Source organism: Euwallacea fornicatus, chromosome 20, assembly GCF_040115645.1.
Source record: "Euwallacea fornicatus isolate EFF26 chromosome 20, ASM4011564v1, whole genome shotgun sequence".
NCBI lineage: Eukaryota > Metazoa > Arthropoda > Insecta > Coleoptera > Curculionidae > Euwallacea > Euwallacea fornicatus.
Window position 1 is genome coordinate 2,154,645 of NC_089560.1, and position 23,940 is coordinate 2,178,584.

Consider the following 23,940-nt stretch of genomic DNA (forward strand, 5'->3'; position numbering starts at 1 on the left):
TAGGGGTACATTTTAATATTTTTAACAACGAATTCTCCTGCCACCTAAATTGATGCTAAATATGGAACTTCAAAATGCACCAACATACATACATATTTTTATATCTATTATATCTACATACAGAGTGTTTCAGAAGTAGAAGTTCAAACTTCAACATGTTATTCAACATTTAATTCTAAGCAAAAAAGTTCCTATAAAGATATGTCCGGAAAGGCTTTGTTTAGGATATACAGGGCGATAAGTTAATTTTGAATTTTTTTTTTAAGTATTTCAAAAACGGTTGTTGGTATATCCTTATGTATGTCCTAAACAAAGTCTTTCCGGACATATATTTATAGGAACTTTTGTGCTTAGAATTAAAGGTAGAACAACATATTGGACTTTGTCCATCTCCTCCCCAAAACGCCCGGTATACAGAAAACGGTAAAAACTACGCACCATATTGGGATTTTTTAAATTTGAGTTTATCCGAAAATTTTGTTTTCGGTAAAGGTTTGTACATTTTTGCAAACCACAAACGCAATTCACGAAATTCGAATATGTCATTTCATATGGGGGAGATTCGAAAATTTTGAAAATGTCTCATAAGTAACGTACGTTTATTTTTAATTTTGGTGAAAACAAGTATTATAAAAAGTTATTGAGAATTAAAAGATAAGCCCAACAATGAAGTTTCACGTTTCGATTCCATAAAACACTTTTTCAAAATTTTTTATGGTTTATTTCGTACCAAAAATTGCAAAAAAAATTAATATGCCAGTTTTGTGTCAAGTTAATTTGATCGGAGACTTGTTAACGTTAAGCTATTTTAAATTAACAACTTTTTGACCAAATGTCGTGTCCCCCTCCATATCATATTTTACCGTTACATATACTATATGTACCCTTGGAAATCGCCCATTTGAAATTTTTCAAATTGGAAAAAGGGTTGTATTACACCTCGTATGAAAGATAATTTTATTCTCTAGATGGTGAAGTTGTTACTTTTTATTTTTGTACGCCGGTCTTGTAGAAATTCCACAAAAATCAAATAATTTGATCTTAATCATGAATGATTTAGCGTTTTTCTTTAACAAATAACAAACAAGACATTCAGGGTGGACAGCTTTCCCTGGGATACCCTATATATATTAATTACAGATCTAGTCAATTTTCCTTCTATAATCTTATAATTTCGATAGTTAAACCGTTCTATCCATTCGAGGTTTTGAGAAAATCGGTATTGCGTATGTTCTGAAAGACCTCGGACCGACTGTGTCGAAGATTGTCCCAACATTTTCGTTAAATACGTTCACTTTCGTTTTAGTTATTATTAGGTTTGGCCTAATATTTTAATTTAGTTAAATAAAATCAACGTAGAAGACCCTTTCGAAAATTAAATTGCAACTATTCAAATACAGCATCAACTGGCTTCTCCTTGAATTTACATCCCCTGCCGCTACATTTGCACAGAGTAGCAAAATTTGTCATTTGCCCGTTTCATACTCAGCAAACTTTTAATTGCAACCACTTGTGAAGAGTGTCTGGAAGGCAATCATTCTCTGACAAGGGGGTTTTAGTCGAGTCCCTAACGTCCCAGCGATAATGTTACACCTTTTTGAATGCTCCATGTAAATTCGCCTAAAGTCAGCGACCTTTTTGAGATAAATAACTACTATTTAGCATGTCGACATCAAAAAATTGAACTGATTTATATAAACTGTCATGCAGCTCTTGTTTGATATTACGACACTTTGTAATACAATTCTGTTGGATGAGTGTGATTAAAATCCACAATTCGTGCCATTTGTGATAAAAACAGAAGCATTATTAACTAATGTAAATCAGAGCGCTGATACAATGACTGAAACAGCATTGGCTCAAAGTCAACAAGAGCAAATCAATTTTGCCTACAAATCGCACTGCAAAAGCACCAAACTACGAAGAATAATGGAAAATAGGAGTGTTCGGCAAACAAGCTGAGGTCACAGGGCAAATATTAATTGTTTCCCTTATCAAGGGCGAACAGGCCAACACGTGATGGAGTCAATCCCGACGAGGTTTAGATGGGCGTATGTGAGATTTATAGTATGAAGTGCTTAACAAACTGAAAACGTAAAAATGTTTATGAAAAGCCGCAATTACGGTTATTAATCAATATACGTTTTTTTTATCGTGGAACTTGCAATGTCTCTTCGATGGAATTAAGTTGAAGAGTTGATGAGAGGTTTTAACGTGGTAATTTTAAGGTAGGGAACGGCTGATTGATGATCAATTTGAATTCGTACCGAATCGTGTGTTTAACAATATAAACATTTCTTTTCGGACCTGAAAAGGTCTGTTTTTTTTTTTGTAAATTAACGACTAACACACTAAACCCTTTGGGGAATCCAGAACTTTATTACAAAGACCACATTACCAGGACATAGGCATGAAAATAATCATTAGGGCCCAAGCCTGCTACTGCTGCAAAAACCGCGGCTTTTTTGCAGCATAAATTCCAGTTCTGCCCTAACCGATGGGAGTGACTTTCAAAATGCGATATGGTCGACTTTATCCTGGCTAATAATATTATTATTGCTGACAAATGAGTTTGTTTTTGTTAGCCAACGAAATGAGCCAACCAGCGTTCTTGGACATCATTCTCCTTCATCTTTCCAAGCACAGTGTATAAATCTTTATTATACTAGATGTTTAAAGCAAAAAAAGGAATTAAGGGTGTGTGAGGAGGCTGAGTAATATCAGAGATTTTTGCAAGTTTTGCAACTGCGTTAATCTTTTTTAACTTTCTCGACCCTAAAGGGTTTTAAGTATTCCCCAGAAATGCTTTTGGATTTGACCAGCAGGTCCGGAAACTGATGGGAGTTCTGTGAGTAGTTCTTAGGGATATTTTCTTATTACGATCGGTTTTTCATAACTTTGGAACATCTGATGGCTGTCGTGTAGGTGTGGCCTGAGGTCGAACGCGGTTTGCCGGAATTCCTGATCTTTGAAGAAATTGTTGGAGACGCGCGGGATTTACCAATACCCTCCTTATTTCCTCTATAAGTACAGTACCGGCCAAAAGTAACAAAATTTTCAATAATTCAACGTGATTTTATACAGTGCAGTAATATTCAAGTTAAACGCATATGCATAAATATAAAACATTAAAAAAAACCTTTATTCTGAGTAAACAAGATTAACATACATTTTTACACAGAAAAAAATGGTGAAACACTTATGAAAATCAAAATTATCACTGCATTCTTTCAATATTTTCTTGGATAATCTTTCTCCAAGAAAATTTTGTTTTGTTTTGTTCGTCGATTCTGCCAGTTTTTTTTAATAACGTCATCCGGTATATCACCCCACGCTCGTAATGAGGAATTAAATAATTCTTAATTTTTCAATTTCACCGCATTTTTATATCTCGCATCAGCTTCAAGTTGGTCTCACAAGTTCTCCGAAGGATTCAAGTCGGGGCTCTCTGCTGGCTATTTTATTACCACAACTTGTTCAGCTTCCAAAAGGTTCTTAATTAATTTGGCGGTATACTTGGGATCATTGTCGTGCATAAATTTCCAAGTTAACCGTAAGTTTGCCTCAGCATATGGTAACATTGTGTTCTGCAATATATTGAGGTACGTATGCCGGACCATAATCCTATTAATTTGTACTAGTGGTCCTACTCCATGCCCAGAAAAACACCCCTAAACGAGGACGTTTCCTCCTTCGTGTTTTATTGTGGCTTTCATACACTTAACACCTATTTAACACCGTACGATCCGAATAGATGGTACTTACTTTCGTCTGACCACAGAACATTTTTCCACTGGTTAGAGGCAGGTTGAATGTTCCAAGGTAAATTTTAGTCCGACCTGTTTATTTATTTTTTTTTAGATGTTTAGATGTTTTTTAGAATCTAATTAAGTAAAATATGAAGAGTTTTTTGGCAGGTTTTCGAGCGTAGAGTTTTTCTTGGCACAAGCCTCTTCTAATTGATCTAACAGAAATCGAAATCGACGGGTAATCTTTTTTTATATCCTCAGCAGTTACAAATGGATTTTTCAACGCGAATCTCCTAATTAACTTGCCTGTGGCTAAAGTTGTTTTTCTGGGTCTTCCAGGTTCAGGAATACTAACGAGGGCCCCTTTGTATCATTTCAATTTGCTTGGAAGCAACACTTTTAAGCAAGTTTCAATCTTTAACGATATCAACTTGTTTCACCCCAGAACTGTAGTTCTCAATTATGATTTGGTTGATTTGGTCGGACGAATTCTTACCACGAGGCACTTTGTTGACCCTTTTAAATATACTGCCAAAATCTGAATCTATTTGGGCGAGCAAACTTCGCGGAGTTGCAAAGAAAAGGAAAAGTTTCTTCAGTTTCGCCCGCTTAAAATTCTAAACATTTTTTTTTAATTATTTGTGAAGTCGTTAAAATTTTGTTTATATGCTTTCAGAGGGGCGTCTAAAGGTAAATATTTTTCTAAAATGAAATAAAGCTTATAACGCCTAATTATAAAATTACGAACGCAACGTGAAAGTTTCTCCATTTTCGGCCGGTACTGTAAGATTTCTCTTTTTACCTGGAAAATACCTGCTCCACTCGAACTTTATATTGATAGATAGGCGTACGAAACAGATGTTCTTTTATCGAAAGCACATTTCCCGTAATTTTCTTTTTTACTCGCACAGACTTGCTGACTCATGAAGCAGTAGACAAGGGCCTCGATGTGAATGTGAATTATAAAACTAAAAGAGAATTTTAATAATGTAACGGTGCGATGATAGTTAAAAGCACGTATCCAGCAGGGATTAAGCCAATTATCATGGAAGTCACATCGCCGGCGACATCAGGCAAATTACAGTAAGTATCATCTGCCAAATTCCCGTCTGTGTCAGAATCAAATAGACGTTAATTAGGAGAGGTCTGCGGATCGATGTGACCGGACAGGGTAATGTCGATTGTGCCATGAATTTTCGTACGTCACACAATGGAGATAATTATTGGCGAAACCCTCTTAAACCCAGCAATTTAGGACGCTATATCTAACCCACGTCTGGCTAATAGAACCTATATGGACAATTACCATAGAATTTAAACTGGATGTCCACTTGATGTTTGGTTGTTTAATGAATAAATGCAATAAAGGAAGGTAAAAAATTCCCATAAAGTATCAGCACATGGTCATAATACGGCCCGAACGGTAACAGCCCCGTTATAGTATTTAAAGGCAGGCTCACACTATTAATTCAGGTATAATTGCAGGCATTTAAAACGCCATGATCATGAGGATGCCTGTAATTACGACGGACTGTTACGATGCTGATTACAGCCGTTGTCCAGTGACATTTTCACATGCACCGTTGCATTTGCGGAGCTGAATCTGTGCATTTTGCAGCTGTCTAAATAACGGCCAAGTGGAAAATTCAGTTGACGTTTTTATGCCTCCATCCAGCTGGAACGATGATAATTACAGTTAATCTAGTAGAATTTTTAATGCAAACCGGAAAGGTGTGGTACTCATCGTCAAAAAAAAGTAGTGTATCAGCTAGCTTGCTAGTCATGGTTTCATCTAGATCACCCTGAAAAATATTTTAATGACGATCAAAGGGTGCGAAAAACCTACACGATGCAAGCATGAACACTAAGACAGAACGAAAATTAATCCAATTTACCTTGCTTGGGGGCCGATGATATCTTCGGTGTTGATTCAACACCAAGTTTGCGACTTGCCCCAAGCACTTTGGCTCAGGTGAGCGCTCTTTTTAGAATGCAAGTTGTTCGAAAATAGAGATAGAAAAGAGCAAATGCGATAGGCAGATGAACTGTAGACTCTAGAAAATTCCGAACAATTGCGCTATTTATTGCTAGGAAAAGTAATATCGAAGCTGCGCACCGATGCTTACCGTGAGTTGTAAGAACTTTTGTGGTACAAATAATAGACGTCACTAACCAAATGAAGCAACAAATCCACATTGCAAAGCAACGGGCAAGAAAGGACAACAGGCAGCCCAATTTGCAGCAGAACTAACCTGCTGATAGGGCTTGCAGCAGGTTAGACCCTTCAAAGGTAACAATTAAAAGTACCTCCACCGACATGCCCTCTTTCGAAAATGGAAGAGATGCGAGAGGAGTAAGCTAGGGAAGGGGATAGATGATAAATTCTTAATGAGTAATCAAAACTGAACATACATACATACAGGGTGTTCCAGGGAAAAGTGTCCACCATAACCATCTTTTTTGTTGTTCTTTAAAAAAAAAGTTAAAACATGTCAACTATGAGAGAGAGGGAGATATCATTTGGTACAAAAGTTGTTTTCGAAATTTCATCCTACTCCTGAAAACCACACGTTTGAAATTTTCAAATTGGAAGAGACATTGTGTTATACCTTATTTGAAAGGTAATTTTATTCTCTACATGGCGAAGCTTTTATTTTTTATTTTTGTACGTCGGTCTTGTAGGCAGAAAACAAAAACCAAATAATTTGATTTAACCATGAATTTTGCTGTAATGAATGCTAGAAGTGTACAGTTAGACTCAAAACATCTTGACGACCCAAATGTATCAATAACAATGACATTTCGAATATTCCATTTAAAATTTATAAACCCTAATTTTTGTAAAGGAACAATACATTGATATTTTCCTCCGCACTTAGTGGTTTTGGTACTTCGAGACAAAACATCACTTTGCAGTTTGTCCAATTTCCAATTAGATTTAAATGGTTTACACGTTACAAGAGAGAATCAACGTCGTGAGCCTGTATTACAAAAACGGTAAGTGCGCAAGAGCAGCTGCGGTTTTCTTCAATTTAAAGCATCTTGGCAAAATGGCATGCTAACCTCGTCTATCTAAGTTGCTAATGAAATTCAAAGAGATTTGGTTGAAAACATATAGATGACCGAGCAATGGGAAGTGGTGAAAAGTAAATTGTAGTTCTGGGGCATGTTCAAATGGACAATAGAATATCAGTTTGAGAAATTACCAAGGAATCCGGAATTTCAAAAAGTACTGTGCATAGAATTTTAAAAGAAATAAAATTCCATCGTTGTCATAAAACTAAGAATTAAATGAGAATGATTTCGACCGTTGATTAGAGTTTTGAAAATCGCTTAGTAACATGTTACATTTAAACCGTCACCTAATACTACATTTTCCGATGAATCTTCGTTCTATTTAAATGGTAAAGTTAAAAGAAATAACTATCGTTATTGGAGTGATGTCAATCCTCATTTGTTTCAAGAGACTCATACTCAACAACCTCAAAAATAGAACGCTTGAGCAGGGATTTTGGGTGATCACATTGTTGGGCTATTTTTCATTTCCGAAAACTTAAATGGAAAAATCTATTTAGAACTTCAACAACACTTCATATTTCCTAGGATAATTCAAATACGTGTACAAGGTCCCCGCTTCTCAAAATAAGAATTAGTTTTTCAACAAGATGGAACGGCTATTCAGCTGGAAGATGGATTGATGGAAGAGGTCAAGTGGAGGAACACGCAGATCCCCTGACCTTAGTTTCCTGAACTTTTTCTTATGAGGTCATTCAAAGGCTATAATCTATGACGCACAATCTAATTCCTTCGAGGAGTTGCGCACCCGATTCGTCGAAAAGTGCAAGTCACCAACACTAGAAGTGTTAGATAGTGGTGGACGACGTGTTGAGGATCAGCTGTACATGTGCATACAAGTCCATGGAGGTTACTTTCAACATTTCGTCCGGTTAAATACAAAAAATATGAGTAAAAATGGCTATAGTCAAGTTATTTGGTTATTGTTTAATTTCTACAAGATCAACGTACAAAAATAAAAAATGAAAGCTTGATCATTTAGAGAATAAAATTGCTTTTCAAATCAGGTATAATACAATCGCTCTTCCAATTTAAAAATTTCAAAGGAAAACAACTTTTTCACCAAATTATGTACCCCTCCCCATGAAAGTTAACGTATTTTTCCGTTTCTTTTTTAAGCAAACAACAGAAAAGAGATTGAGGGTGGACACTTTTCCCTATCACACCCTGTATGTACAAATGTATATGTTTCCATTTTCGAACCAAGTCTTAAAATACACATGTCTACAATGCCGACATTTCTATCGTTCGATATACAGAGCATCACAGTTCACAAGGTTCTAAACGAACGAAAAATATAGAACTGAACTGAGTAACAAATCTGAACGTATGCAAATGAGGTGCGTTTCCTGGTGGAACAGCGAAAGATGCTGATACAGATTAGATCTACTGAGAACAGAAAGCCGTTGTTAGGGACTTTAAATTATTGTTTTTTTTGTTTATTGTTGTTAATTTTGGTTTCTGTTACGTATTTGTATTTTATCCCTAAAGTTTCGCCCATGTGCGGCGATACTTATTCGGAGAATACCTTCTGGGTGCCAGACCACATGGTCCATCAGGCCAAAACTAAGGGTATGTTTTGGCTGGGAAATATGCTGCTAGTTGAAGGAAGCTTTCTCGGTCGCGACTATTGCCGTGATGGTCAATTTGTTGGGCCTGCAATATTCCCAGAAAAGCCACTAGTATAGATACTCCCAAGATGGCCGCGATTTATGGGATCCGGCGTAGCCACAGCCCGTAAGGGTTCTTGGTGGTGGTGCGCCTCTGGTTGAAATTCATCGGGTTTAGTACTTAAGGGATAATCGAAGTAATTTTTGCTCTCTTTTTTCTTCTCTTCGTGTAGAAGCTGCGTCGGTGTCGGAATGCGATCGAAATCATAGCGTGTAACCCGCCCAATTAAGCATTCTGCCTCTTCCTACTTAGACCAAAACTCTTTCATTATTTGATATAAGTCAAATACAGTCCATTTTATGTAAACGAAATTGGCGTTTTCGTGGTTTCTTTTATCGAAGGAATGCCTTGACGGCCGTTCTTACTTCATTTTCATTGCGGCCTCATGTAGATTTTTCACGTAGATGTTGAGAACCATCTGTTTCCCACCCGAGTATTATTTTAGGCATTATTGGCTATAGTCCCCAACTGAGCGTAGCACAAACAGCGTTTTCAAATGAAAATGTAAGCATTTGTTTTAATTTCTAGACCGCTTGAATGCGGCTAAAATATTACGTTAATACTTCCGAACAACTGTACCGCAATAAAAGAATTTTAAAAGCAAAAATTCCACTTAAACTCGACATATTTTAATAATTTTAAAATTAAAATTTTCTGGAATTATTCGATTTGCTAATGAACTACGAATGACTAACGACAAAGCCAGCTTCAAGAATGTCGCTAGTTAAACCAATTGCACGGGACATCGCAGTAATACTGAAACAAACCAGATTTAATATTCTAAAAGGCCCATTTTATCACTGCAGCTGGAATTAGTTTGAAACAACTCGCGAAGCCAGGCCAGATAAAGTGATATTGTGAAAATAAATTCCATAAACGAAATAGAACCACACAAAGTTCCGGGAAACTAAGAAAGTTTTTAGTGTGAAGACAAATCGTACGGTTAAATTAGCGGCGAAGAAATTGCCCCTCGGGGTGATATATTCTTGGTTAAAGTTTATCTAGTGTTATCTTATTACCTCGGTTGAAAAGTGTCAAGGCTCAACAGTTAGAATAAATACTTGTAAACTTAAGACTTGCAAAAAAAAAGAAAAACGTTTAGGAAGGGAGGTGTCCAGAGAACCACAGATATCTATCCAGAGAATCGTTCCCATTGGATGATTTTGACAGCCTTTTACACGTCTAGTTTAGCGACCAATCGTTGTAAGATAACTTGCGAGAGCATAACATTACTATAGTGTTAATAATAGGAGACGAAAGAGGATGAGAGATCAACAGAGACACGGATATTTACTGCCTCGCAACATACTACGTGACATAGAAAAGAGAACACCCCGTAAAAATGGTTTTATTTAGATCGTTTTTGGTGCGCATGTTATTTACGCTGAAACAAATACCTCGTCAAAAAGTTTAACAAGTTTGGTTGTTCAAAACCAAAAAAATAATAATACCTTTTCGGTCCTGTGCGGTGACTTATACATTCCTGTACACGTCTAGGCGCGGATGTAATGAGGTGATTGATGTCCTCTTGGGGACCTCATTCCAGACTAGCTGGACAGCATGACTTATCACCACTAGGTTTTGTGGGGGATGGGATAAATTGTGCAATATTCCATACATGTTCGATTGGTGACAGGTCTGGAGCGCGAGGTGGCCAACGTAGCAAATTGATTGCATTTTGTTTGAAAGAAGTCCAAGTCACTCTAGCTAGACGCGAGCGATCAATGTCTTGCTGGAAAATTGAATTAACAAGAGTTTTCAGATAAGGCACGAGATGAGGTTGCAGAGTTCTTGGATGTATCGTTGGGCCGTCCTACTGCCTCCGATGAAAAGTAAACGTGACCCGCTACCGTATGCAGTAGTGTCCCAAACCATTACCCCAACAGTCTGATGGATGTGCCTCGGTATTGTAAACTGAGGATCTCGTCTTTCACTCCGTTTTCTTCTTACTCTTTCCTGACCATGATGCATACCCAAACAGAATCTGGATTCGTCACGAAACACGATATTATCCCATTCCAGATTCCAATATATCCGTTCTCTGCACCACTGCAGTCGATTTTAACGATGATTTATGATGAGTTGTAATACAAGATGGGGACAGTAGGAAATCACTCCGAAACTTCTTATCCGGCGATAAATGGTTCGAACCCCAATGGGCCTTTGATACTTAGCAAACCACTGATCCGCCAGCGTCCTCGACAAGACGAACTTATCTCTTAGGGCCATAATTCGAGGACGGTGATCTTGGCGTTCTGTAGTACTTCGGGATCGTCCAGTACCTCTCCTTCTGCCTGCTTGCTCTTCTTGAAACCACGTCTGGCAACATCTCACTGTAGTATTTACACTACAGTTCAATTTAATGACGATTTCCCTAAATGACCGACTAGCCTCTCGTAGACTCACTATTCAATCTCCCTTAAACTCGCTCAATTGATGAAAATTTCGCTCCATTTAACCTCTAGACATATTTGATTAATCTAAAAGCTCTTTATAAGTGCACTACATACCATTAAATGATATTCTGCAGTCATATTGTGGATATTTTATTGCAATTTTTATAGTTAAAAAAAAAACTAAAATTCCTGGTAACTCGTAAATACGGTGATAAAAATGGCTGAAAATTTAACTGTTTTTTCTGTTCCCAATGTACAATCACGCATACCATAAATTATTTAAATAAAACCATTTTTACGGGGTGTTCTCTTTTCTATGTCACGTAGTGTATTAAGAAATCACCTTCAATTCATCTGGCACTCAAAAACATCCGCTATAATCTTCTGAATTACCATTCAGATATCTCGTAAACATTCTGACAGGCGCTCTAGAAAATTCCATTGTCGTCGCCAACCACGGACTCCTTCCATGACAGATGCATTTACCATGAATGCATAATGGCTCAACACCTTTCACGGCAATATATTCCGGCCTTAGGAAGCGGAACTATTTCCGATTTGGCTAGGTAAACAGAGATATGCAAAATTGGCCGACGGCTTTGCCTCCGCCATTATGCAAATCTGCGTGCACCTGCATAAATATTGTTCCTCAGGAGTGGATGCAGATGATATTTATACTTCAATGGGAACTTATGCCCAGAGGGATATAGCCGCATGTGTGGGAGTGTTATGCCGTCTTTTTCAACTCGAGCTAACAAATCATTTTGAATTTAATCAGCAATAATCAATAAAGACTTTTTAATGGAGAATTTTCAGGGGAACGAAGGCCAAGAGTTAAGCGAGCGTTGTAAAACGTACATTCAAATGCCTAAATTCTTTGAAGGTTTTCCATATGGGTATTCGCGTAAATACTTGTTACTGTAACAATCGCCTAATTCCTAACCCCCCTCTATAGTAAATCATCCAGAGTCGCAATTTAATTTCCCACACGCATCGAATTTTATGGTCGAGAGGGAAAGTTAAAAGAGCCGCAAAATCACGGGGCTGCAACACATCAAAGACTTTTCCATTGGCCTTTATTGCACACGTTTCCGATGAAATTACTCATGGCGTTGCCAGGAGGGGGTTATTCCATTTCCAAATGTTCACCATCCATAGGGAGTCAGCAGATGTTGAGTAATATTAAATCGGATCTTAGACAGGCTCAGCGGAATCATCAAGGGGGATTAATAAAACTCTCTTGTCGGTATTGCGGTTAATAGCAAATTAATAGCTATATTCGAAAGCCTGCAGACGTGTATGAGGCGTAATAATCGCCGCAATGTTAAGTTAATCCATTATTCATCATTAATTTAGACTGTTGCTCACCCAGTGTAGGTCCTGAGCATGGGGTTGAAAAACAATCGTGGATACAAAAACTAACGTGATTGATACTCTAATTAATTGCTGTAAAGTGTTGGATAACATTTGTAATTGAAATATTTTAGCAATCAACTAGTAATTATCAGATTTTATTGCGAGCACAATGAGCAAACTTCAGAGCATTATTGCGGCTTTAATAACAGTCGAATCTATTCGCATCTCGTCCTGATTTACAATGTGTCCGTTAATTTGCTCTTGGAGCTATACCGATAATTAAACTTGATTCTATGTCTCATTAATCGGTCCTACTACCATTAGTGCTGTATAATTCTAGGATATAACTGAATCGAGGAGTGCTGTTATAATCAGATTTGAAGTTCATCAAACGAACAATGTAGTTTTAAGAAGTCTGACTAACACAAAAAGACATTTACTCTCATCACTTGATTATACTGCAGGATTGCTTTAATTCAGTCTCAATAAATTCGCCACAGATAATTAAGAAAATAGTAAACAAAGACCGAAATGGATGAGAAACTGTCGCTTGAAACGAAAATTGAAGGAACACCGAGTTAAGTGTGATCTCACGAAAACAATGCGAAATGCTTTCAAGGAAAATTGGATTCTTCAGACTACACCTGATGTAGCAAAGTGGTTCCTCAAAAAGCAACAAGTGAGAAATAAGTTTTGGTCTGGTAAAAGTGTGAATGCTGCAAAATGTCAGTATGGTGATATGTTTTAAGTCCTCTTGACTACATCCCAAAAAACTTCAATAGCATGAAGTGCTGCCGCAAACGTGAACGGAACATTCCGAAAAAAACTACATTGAGATGGCACTCTACTGTCCAAACTTGTCAAGGCTCAAATTGGAAATAGACTAATAATCTTCAAACTAGAAACAGTCCAGTCTACAAAAAGAGGTTGGGATTGTACGGGTATTACCAGTTCGAGTGGAAACATAAGAATTGTGCAAGTGGGAGAAGATCCGCATTAGATATAACATGCCTCCGACAAAGACCAACGACGTGGGTTGCGTGGCTGGCCGCTGATGTGGGCGGAGCCAATCCAGTGTTACCAGATCTCCCACTGTTTCAGAATTTTTACTAGTATAAGTTGTAGTTATAGATTAATCGTTTTTTTTTGTTATTTACACTGCTGCTGTCTGTTACAAATAAAAAAAAATTAAATCGCCGCGAAAGCGGCAAAATCAATACTAATCTAAACATCGAAGTGGAGACCGGCAAACCCAGTAGGTGGAGTCTGTCCGGTGTTACTAGATCCCTCACCGCCTCATAATTTTTAGTAATATAAGTTATAGTTATGGATTCATTGTTTTTTATTTATTTATTTACATTGCTATTGTTTGTTCTGCGTGATAAATTAATTAGAACTATAAAATGCCGAGTAGTTATTGTTTATTAATGGCTACTATTATTATTTATACTTTTATAATTAATTTGTAGTTATAACAATTATTATTAATTATGTACCCTAACTGAATAAGCTCTAATTAATATTTAGTCATGGAGTTATTTGGTGGATTGTAAATTATGTATTTTTCAATCCTGAAAGTCGTAAAAACGTAGAAACTTATAATAAACATTGCTAACATTGTGATTCCCGCAACCTAAGGTTTGTAAATCGTTAAGTTTAGAGTTATGCGTGACCAAAAACCTGTATCATTTATTGTAACATCTGATATTTTTTTAAATTTCCGTCGCCGTGAAAGTAATGAAATCGATACTAATCTAAACATCGAAATGGAAATGTCGACCGGACAGACTCCGCCCACATCAGGCGCTAGCCGCCAAACCCATTTCACTGGTCTTTGTCGGAGGCATATGAAACCTTATGCGGTCCTCTTCCCAAGTGCATTATCTTTGTTTCCATTGAACTGGTGATGCTTGTACAGGAATCACACCATTTATCGACAGGAATTTTTTACATGGTTTAAAAATAATTATCTTTAATATACAGGGTGAGTCGGGAGGATCGTGCCAAACTTCAGGAGCGTGTTGCACATGAAAAATAAAGGTAAAAGAACTCAAATATTATTATCCGATTTTCGTTTGTTTACAAGTTATAGCGTAAATAAAATTAAAACATAAAATTTAAAAAATTTATAAATTTTATAAGAAATTCCATAAATTAACGTTTGGATATCATAGGAAATGTTCAAAGATATTGCCATTAACTTCTAAACATTTTCGGCTTCGTCTATGAAGAGCATTCGTTGCGCTCCTGATTGTTTCATGTCTTTCTTTAACAGCAGCTGCAGCATTTCTAATGCGTTGAATTAGTGCATCTTGAGTGTCCACTTTTACTCTGTACACTTCAGTTTTAAACCAACCCCACAAACGATAGTCTAGTAGTGTGAGGCCTGGAGACCTTGGAGGCCAACTAATAAGGCCACCACGACCAATCCAACGTATAAATTTATGGAATTTCTTATGAAATTTATACATTTTTTAAATTTTATGTTTTAATTTTATTTACGCTATAACTTGTAAACAAACGAAAATCGGATAACAACATTTGAGTTTTTTTACATTTATTTTTCATGTACAACACGCTCCTGAAGTTTGGCACGATCCTCCCGACTCATCCTGTATATATATTCAACATATATATTAAAGAAAACAAGAAATAACTCAGCAAAACATGCAGCAAGTGGCGAACACTGTCGTTCATCTGAAATATGCGTTGGAAAACCATAAAAACTAAGAATGATTGTATCTGACAGAGCATTGGAACTCTGAAATAAAGATGTAGTAGATAGAGTTTGGCAAGTACAAGTTGCTTTCTATGTACAGTGAATCCTCTGTAACACGGGTTCACATAAGATGGAACGTAACTATCGTACTAAAGGGCCTCTACTGCATTACACAATATAGAAAAAACATAAAGGCGGTGTAATTTATGCCAAGAAACAGAATTAGTGCTGAAATAGATGTAGTTGCTGCAATTGAAATAGTTTATTTCCATTAGGTTAAAACAAGGAAATAAATTCTTTATGTTCGCAGAAAATTTGTCTAGTGTTATACACGCGGTTATTGCCAATTGTTACAGTCCAACAATGCACTCTTTTTCTCCTGAACTGAGTGTGTGTTCCTTGAATTGGGTAGCCCACAATACACACGCGATAAAAGCCTGTTTATCAGTCAATCCAATTGAATTCAACAAAACACATAATTTCCCTTTCCAATAATTCAGTATCTCTTTTTAACAGAAGAAAGCTAGAAGAAAATTTCAATGAAGTTTTATAACGTAGCAGAAACTTCGATATGGCCAATTTCCGAATGCAAGAATCCATAAGATAAACATTACACATACACAACTCGGTTTTAATGTCAAATGAGTGTACGAGTCTCAGTTCGTAATTGCTAATACAATTCGCAACTGCAGACACAACAAACAATTGCTGATGTTCTGAAGGTAAATAAATAATCGGAACTGTGCTTGAGTAGAGGATAAATATTTAGCTGAATTACTATTCGGCCATCGGAAATTAACTACGTCAGCTGTATTATTCGTTTGCTCAGCGACATGTCCAGGTCCGAAACGTAGCAAACAATCGGGATTTCAGAGACTTGCTGGGTCCGGTTCAAAATCAATCGATTTAACTGTCATATAGTTGATGTTTATTAGCTGATTTACAAATAAAACAGGGGGGATGGAAATAGGATATTGACAATTACGTGTAAATTTTAACCCTTCCTCGTTCTACGAATTGATATAAACAAGTAGCTCGGACCTCAATGAATGCTAACCCGAACTTTTTGATAAAATAATTTAATTTTCAGCCCTGTTCCGGAATGATATAGTCAAAGAAGGACCGCAATAATATCGAACCCCCGGCTGTTCATCCTTATCAGTAGATGGGCGAAACTTGATTTAGTTGGCAATTCCTCCGACCAAATAAACCCCGAAACTTTCTCTCCTCCGAACAGCCACGAATCTTGTTTAGTAGTTCGGGCATACCCTCGACTGTTTGCCAGCACAAAGGAACAAGATTTATTTGTTTTTCTTTTAAACCCCTTCTCGAAACACAAGTCGAACTATTCAAAACTTTCCCGTTCAGTTTTCGGCAGATATTATTTATAATACCGAACCAGGATGAGATACGTTCTAACATCTAAAAATGTCTCCTTATTAGCATTACATTCACTGTAAAAACTGTTCGAGCGATGCGGGAATAGAGCACTTTAATATCTAATAATCCATCTAAGCACAACATTTAATTGCTTTACATTCTATTCCTCAAAGGCAGCTTTGACATATTATTCCAGTAATGTAACGAACAGGTCTGAATGGTAAATGAAGGTAAACTGCTTTGTGTTAAATTAATACAAAAGTTGTCTTATTGTTTTTCCCTTTTAAGCACATTAGCGCTCGATTTTAATGAGCAGAAATTAATGCGAATTTTATGTAGAAGAGTCCTTGTTTAAATTAACCATAGTCCTGCTAACGAGAGTTTATTGAGTCAATAAATTGAATCCATCGACACCCATTAACGAGTCTGTCACTTAAATGAACTACGTGGCTAATTTGTCATTGGAAACACAAGAGTTCCTGTTGCTCGTTTGAAAGATAAACCGTGCAAACTAGGGCCTGCACTTAACCTTATTAAGCCAATTTCTTTTTACATCCCTTTTTTACGAGAAAGGGCCGTGTTACACAGTCACCCGACTAATTCAGCTGTAATTCAGTTTCGTTTATCTTAGAGCAGAGTCGAATTAGAGTTCTAAAGTAGAACCACTTAGTCTCTAGTTTAATAGCCATTAAGTGCGTTAAAAACAAAAGTAACGTTTTCAATTTCTTTGTTTCCTTATCTTTCTTAGTCCGCTCAAAGCAGGGGGGGGGGGGGGAATCCTAAAGATCACTCCTGCAACCCTTGGTGTGTGGAACTAAGTTCTTCTTTTTGAAAAATGAATTTCCGCATAAAGAATCTTTGAAAAACAGATCAAAAGGGCAAAACTAGAGATGTAGCCGTAGTAAGACATGAAATAAGGGTTGCACAATAGAAATAAAGAAGTAATAAGGTTGTTTTCTGCGAGATTGTTTAGTAGCGAGGAAATCGTATATTATAAAATGAGCATGAAATGCTACTGGTTTCTGCTGCTTCTGGGAAATAGGCACTTTGTGCAAGGGATGGCGAAAGAGGAAGATGCCAAATTGCAAAGCCCCAAGGTGTCATTCTGCCATCTGATTTTGCTGCCAACAGACAAAGAAAGTAACAGGTCATTTAAAGAAAACACCTTCAAAAGCAAAAGGGAGAGTTTCATGAGAATTTCTTAACCCCTTTCTGATCCTAAAAATGCTCAATTTGTTGTACCTACTCCCCAAAGTACTGAACTATAATTTCCGAACCTTCCGCCAATTTAACAAGCGAAGATTTTCAGTATTTGCATCAATTTAAAAACGAATTTACAAAACGGGCCCATGCTCGAAGCGTTTTTTGATGAGCTTATGGCAGCAGCGATTTATATGAGAGGCAATAACATCTCAGTGCAAATGGAGTGCTATTTATCTTTCTTTTCATAATAAAAATACGCGCGGGGCCGCGGCATCTGGAGAACGTCGCCATGCGAAGTCTCTTCCAGAAAATGGGCAATTTTGGACCCAGCTTCCGAATGGATTTTAAATCGTAGATGCAGCGACGCGGGGATCCAGCAAGTTTCTAGCCTTGGAGATTTCGCGTGTCTCACCTTTCTGGATCAAATATCCGAAAGATATTTAAATAAACTCCACTACCAGAACTCGATTGTTGAAAATAATCTTTTCATAATGGAATTTAGCAGTGCCAGAAGTGGAATGTTAGAATAGTCAACGGTAAAGTTCATGACGTGCAACTTTCAGTCAAATCACCATAAGACATAACGTGGAAAAATACAGGAAACTAGGTCGGAACTCTCGAGGCAATATTTCTCTTCGAAGGAGTCTAGTATTATTAGCTCATCGGACCGCCCTTAAGGCATCCCCAGTAAGGCAAGACAAATGATGCATACGACCAATTGTTGAGGATTTCCTCTTGGATTATGCCCGGTCCGACACGGCCAATTTTGAGTGATTAATACGAGCCCTGATCATCCCCACTGAGGCAAACCACCAATACTTCCTAAACATGCCTATTGCGTGTCATTTATATGATTTAATCTCCTTTATGGCCGAATCATTAATGTTTTTCTAACTTAATTTTCCCACGGATAGAAAAGTCGAATTAGGCATCAGATGTTTGATGAAATTCTTAATTTCTATCGGAATTAAATTGACGTTAAAATTGGGACTACATTACTAACTTAGCTCTAAATAGCACGCAATAAACCAGGTATCAGCCAATGAATTAAACTCCCGTTAATGAAGAGCGTACACATCAGGAGCCTTAATTATTTATTCCAGACACTAACGGAGTGTCGGTGTTGCATCTAACTTGTGCCGTTGCACTTTATAAATCTTCATTATGCGAAGTAACAAAGCTTAAAACAATGCAAGCGCGCTTTACATTAATCAATGGTGCATTTTGCGGAAATCTCGACTTTATAATGCATTTCTGAACAATCGGCATCATTATGCTAAACGAGTTTCAACTAGATTATTAAACTTTTAGCTCAACATTGATATTTCGGACTAACCCTTAATCCTAGATCGTCTAATTTTGGGAGACAGCAGCTACACTTAATGGATGTGGCGTACTTCGGCAAACTCAATTAAGTAAGTGTTTTGCTTCAACTTGAAAGGAGCTCTGACCCAGTCCGGTCACTCGGTAAACCGTTTTTCAGTTTAGAGATTTCATTTTGACAAAATGGGCTTCTTGTGAAATCAAAAGTTCTCGTGGACCACACGTTTGTACCACACCAGTTCTGGAGAGCCACAATTTTAATTTTAGTAAGCAAAAGGATGTACGAAAACCCAAAACATAACCAAATGCATATTCACACGCCCCAAATGGTATTCCCTCAATTTTTGGAATTGGTTTTTAAACCACACGAAAATGTAGGGCAACATGCAGCTTTATTATTATTATTATTATTATTATTATTGCAAATAACATATCGATGTCCGTATCGGGCAGAGGAAGGACGTGTTTGAATCAAACTACAGTATTTGATTTGTGTTGCGATTGCCAAACCGAGGGATGTTTTAGCGTGCGGAATTTTCAAAAATTCAAAAAGCAAACTCTTTTATGTAGTATCAAATGGGAGACTGACGAAAAAGCTGGCGAATTTTGATCGGATTAAAGACCAAAAATTGAAAGCTTTAAAGTTGTTTAATAGAAACCATAACATTTCGTGCGGTTTTATCACAGATAATATGTATTTTCTTTGGGTGCAAAATGTTTTATTTAAAGTAAAAAAATCTATATTATTATTTAAAATATTGCAATTAGGCAACATTTACTTTAATACAGGGCATCCCGTAAGTTTGCGATATCCCTTAAAGAGTAGTCGGGCCAATTCAAAATAAGTCGATTTAAGTAAATTTGCGTTAGTCCAAAAGTTGATAGTAACCGAGATACAGTAAATTTGCTATATATTTACTAAAAAGTAAAACAGAAATTATTTTAAAAATTATTAGACAATAAATTTGCATGCACGAACATCTTTCGATTTCCTCAAAAACCGTTTCTGCTAGCGACTTCAACTGGGCATACCTTTTTTAAGCGGGAAAGGTGAAAGAAAGGATTTATCTAGACCAAAATGACGTACACCGTGGCACAAAAATGTTTTGACACTTTAAATGAGCGCCAATGGCCGCTCGTGGCCCCCTCTAGAAGATGCACCGAAATCGTCGAAGAACTTGAATTTATTATCTCAAAAAATTCCCGAATGAAAAATTTCGTGAAATAAGTTCAAACTAGGGGAGACATAATAAAAAAAAAATTCATTTATTTTTTTAACCCTTAACACCCTGTATATTGGTCATTATCAACTTTAGAACTAAGGCAAGTTTAGTTAAACCACCTCGCTATGAGTTGGCCTATCCGCCCTCTTACGAGACACCCTATATAATGGAAATAGATTATTTAAAGTTTATTCATAAATATTTATCAACCTTAACGGAAGTTAAAAAGGTTTTTTAGGGAATAAATGGTATATCAGTGTTTATTCATTTATTGGATATTAATCGAATATTAATTAATCTAAAAGTAGACGAATTAACATTTGAACGAAACATTTTTTGTTATTTTAAACAAAGTTGAAATATTCAGCAAAAATCCCTAGATTATTCAACATTGATTTTCATTTAGCAATACATGCAATAAACTGTATATTCTGTTGCTAATAAATGTTGAAAGTAACTACCATTTTGTACAACTGGTTGGGCTGTGTTGTCAGAGCCGTGTTATGACTCTTGTCTAGTATTTATGGAGTTTTCATAAACTATGAGCTTCACATATTCCCATACTGTTTGAGAGTAGTTATTCGGTGATTTCTCTTTGAGAATAGTTGAACAATCATGTCTTTATGGTCATCAGCAAAGGATTGGTTTATATCTTTAACGGAAAATAAGCAGTTTGGCACAAATCCATTTTCATTGTCAGGGTGCAGAATAATAATTCGTTTGCCTCTCGAACATGGAGTACTTAAACTGGAATTTTAAAATTACTTATCCAATCATATTTCATCATCTCGTGAATGCCAAACTACGTTTCACCTAAATAATCTATACATATTCCTAACTATCGATACTCCCTAATTTTACGTAAATATTCTCCCCTATTCCATTATCATCATTCATGATTTCTAGTGAAGATATTGTATTTTCTTTATAAAAATTATAGATAATTCTTCCACATTTCTGTCGCCATTGTCGATTTTCGAGAAATCCCTTTCCATACAAAGCTACGGTTCATAACATTTTCCTCTTTGCTAACCCGTTAAATCGCCCACAACGATTATTTAGTCATTTCGTTTATTTTTGTTACAATACTTATGTTCTTTGATTTTAAACAGTCATAAATATCCGAAACTACACGTTGTTGGAATCTGCTTGAAAGATCTTCTGACACCAGATATTATTTTGTACGTGGACACTGCCACGGAAACCAATATGATAGCCAAAGAAAAACACAACCGTTAACTTCTACGATTGTCTGTATTAAGATTAAAGTGATTACTTCTTATGTGTAACTTGGGCACGATAACAAGGTTAAAATTAAATTAGAAGGAAAACGTGGATAACTATCTTTCGGCTCATGTCTCAAACTGTTTCTGTTCTTGGGAAAACTCTGGAGAGAAAACGAGTAGGGTTTCGTATCTGCCTACTTCGTTCTGATTGGCCAATCAGAACACTGATTAATTAGTTCCCACGAATTTGAAGTTTGAGTTTAAATGATTTAAACATAAATCTTAAAAGGTTTTTGCAATTAACATTTTAACACATGGACTCTGCGAAGGGCATGGTCAATATCAACGTTTTTACGTGGCGTGTATATTTCTTCCCATAGGTTGTCACGGTCAAACCAGAACAACCCTCAAGTTGAGTGATTTATGAATTCCAATCTTTCAGTCCTTCGATATACGATTATAGATCGAACTTAAGTAAAACTTGAGGAATGGAACGGGTATCCCCCAACACTGCACATGTGAATCTTTGATTTTGCGATCACCAGCAGCCTCTGCAGAATTCACATTTAATTTATTTTCCAAATGGTTTTCAAAGGCCCTCCAAAAGCCATATCTGACTGATATATTCAGATCTTTCACTTGGAATAATTGGTTAAAAGAAATATATATCTTAAATCAATGCGCTTGTAATAATACGATTATTTTTATGAAAAGTATGCATATAAACCTATGAATCACTTCGTTTAGCTGTGTAACACTACAAATGAACAACAAAAATTCAATTTTAAACGCCCTTCGTCGGCGCCACTGAGTTAGGTCTGTTTACACCTGTGAGTACTGGTCCCCTTGCGGAGTGCCGGCGCATTTCAAATATTCATCGTTTCGCCACCCAGGCCGAGGCAATATTCATTTGGTCCGCTGGTTTATAAAGTAACTCAAAGTGAAAATGATATACCTGTATCGAAATCATTATTTATTAATAAATTTTCAATTGTTTAACAATAAACTAGGATACAAAATTTTAAAAATATTATGTTGCGCTATTCCGTAATATCCACAATTAAAAACAAAAAAAAACGTTACGTAGTTAGGATAAAAATTAAATTCTATTTGCTTTCAAAACGAATTTCAAAATTAAAACGATGCAGGTCAACTTTATGATAATGGAATATTTATGAATGCAAAAAAAAATGTTCAAATATGCAACAAATAAAAAATTCTTGTTGAGTTGTATTAATATTTGTTAGAATTTAGTTTAAAATCAACATGGGAAGACATACCACTGTGAGAGGACGTGAGTTACTAATTAATCATCGTAAAAAAGGCAAATCTATTAGGGCAATCGTCGATATTCTACAAAAAAAGTCCTCAACAATATAACACATCATGGAAAGGTTGAAAAGTGAAGGACAAATAAGAAACTAGATGACAAAAAACTCAGAAAAAACTTGTACTGAGGCTGATGAACGGTGGATTGTGCAATATGTAAAAACAAATCCCCGAAGAAGTGCCCCCAAACTGGTTATAGAAATTGAAAAGCATTTACACAAGTCAGTGAATCCAAAAACCATAAGAACAGTTTTGAGAAAACATCAATTCCATGGTCGAGTAGCCAGAAAAAAGACGTTTGTTAGTCTGAAGAACCAAAAGATCAGAGTACAATTTTTCAGAGAGCAGTTGGAAAAAGAAAACGAGTTTTGGATCAGATGGACGTGGGTTTGGTCTGGAGAAAACCCGGCGAAGCGCTAAAGAAGCAAATTTAAGAGCCACTGTCAAACACACAGAGGGAAGTATGATGGTCTGGGACCTGCATGTCCATTGTTGGGACAGGAAAGCAGCTGCATTTCATCGATGTCATTATGGACAGGCATGTTTATTTGGACATATTACGGCAAAATTTACAATCCACCGTGAAAATACTGAACATTTCTAATGACTCTATGTTCTACCGGAACAACGATCCGAAGCTGTGTGCGAATCCGAATGGCTCTTGTATAACTGTCCTCATGTACTAGAAACCCAACCGCAATCACCTGATATTGATGTCACAGAAAATCTTTGGGACAAATAAAACGCGAAAAGTGGGAGATATGAGATTTCCAATAAAGACCAATTAAAACGCGCTCTTCTCGATGAATGGGAGAAAATTTCCCCGAATTTCACTAAAAAGTTGGTAGAATCGATCCCCAATCGTCTTTGCGAAGTTATCTTAGCCAAGGGGCTACCAACCAAATATTAATTTATTACAAAAGCGATTAAAAAAGAAGTGGATCATTTTCATTTTGAGATTCGTTTTGAAAGCAAATAAAACGTAATTTTTCCCCCCTTTGTAAGAATAATTTTTTGGTTTTTAATTGTCAACACTATAGAACAAATTTAGCATAATATTTTAAAAATCTTGTGCTCTAATTTATTGTTAAGTAAATGAAAATTTATTAATAAATAGTAGTTTCAATACAGGTTTATTGCTATCACTTTGAACTACTATACAGGGTGTCCCGAAATTAAAGCACCATATTTAAACAACGTAAATTAGGTCAAAAAATAACACCAAAACTTTAAATAAAACAATGTCGGAAAATGCTTCCTTAATGAGGTATGCCTCTTTAAAGACGTAAC

The 23,940-nt window shown here is 36.4% G+C and overlaps 2 protein-coding genes across 3 annotated transcripts in view; both read right to left on the bottom strand.

Annotated features, from left to right (window-relative positions):
- Window positions 1–23,940, bottom strand: part of LOC136345507 (protein timeless homolog) — a 118,044-nt gene that overhangs the window by 31,334 nt on the left and 62,770 nt on the right. The gene's annotated exons all lie outside the window — the stretch shown is intronic.
- Window positions 8,720–23,940, bottom strand: part of LOC136345504 (methyl-CpG-binding domain protein 5/6 homolog sba-like) — a 266,872-nt gene continuing 251,651 nt past the window's right edge. The window contains exon 10 of the transcript XR_010733156.1: window positions 8,720–8,733. The gene's annotated coding sequence lies outside the window, so the exon portion shown is untranslated. The remainder of the gene's footprint in view (window positions 8,734–23,940) is intronic.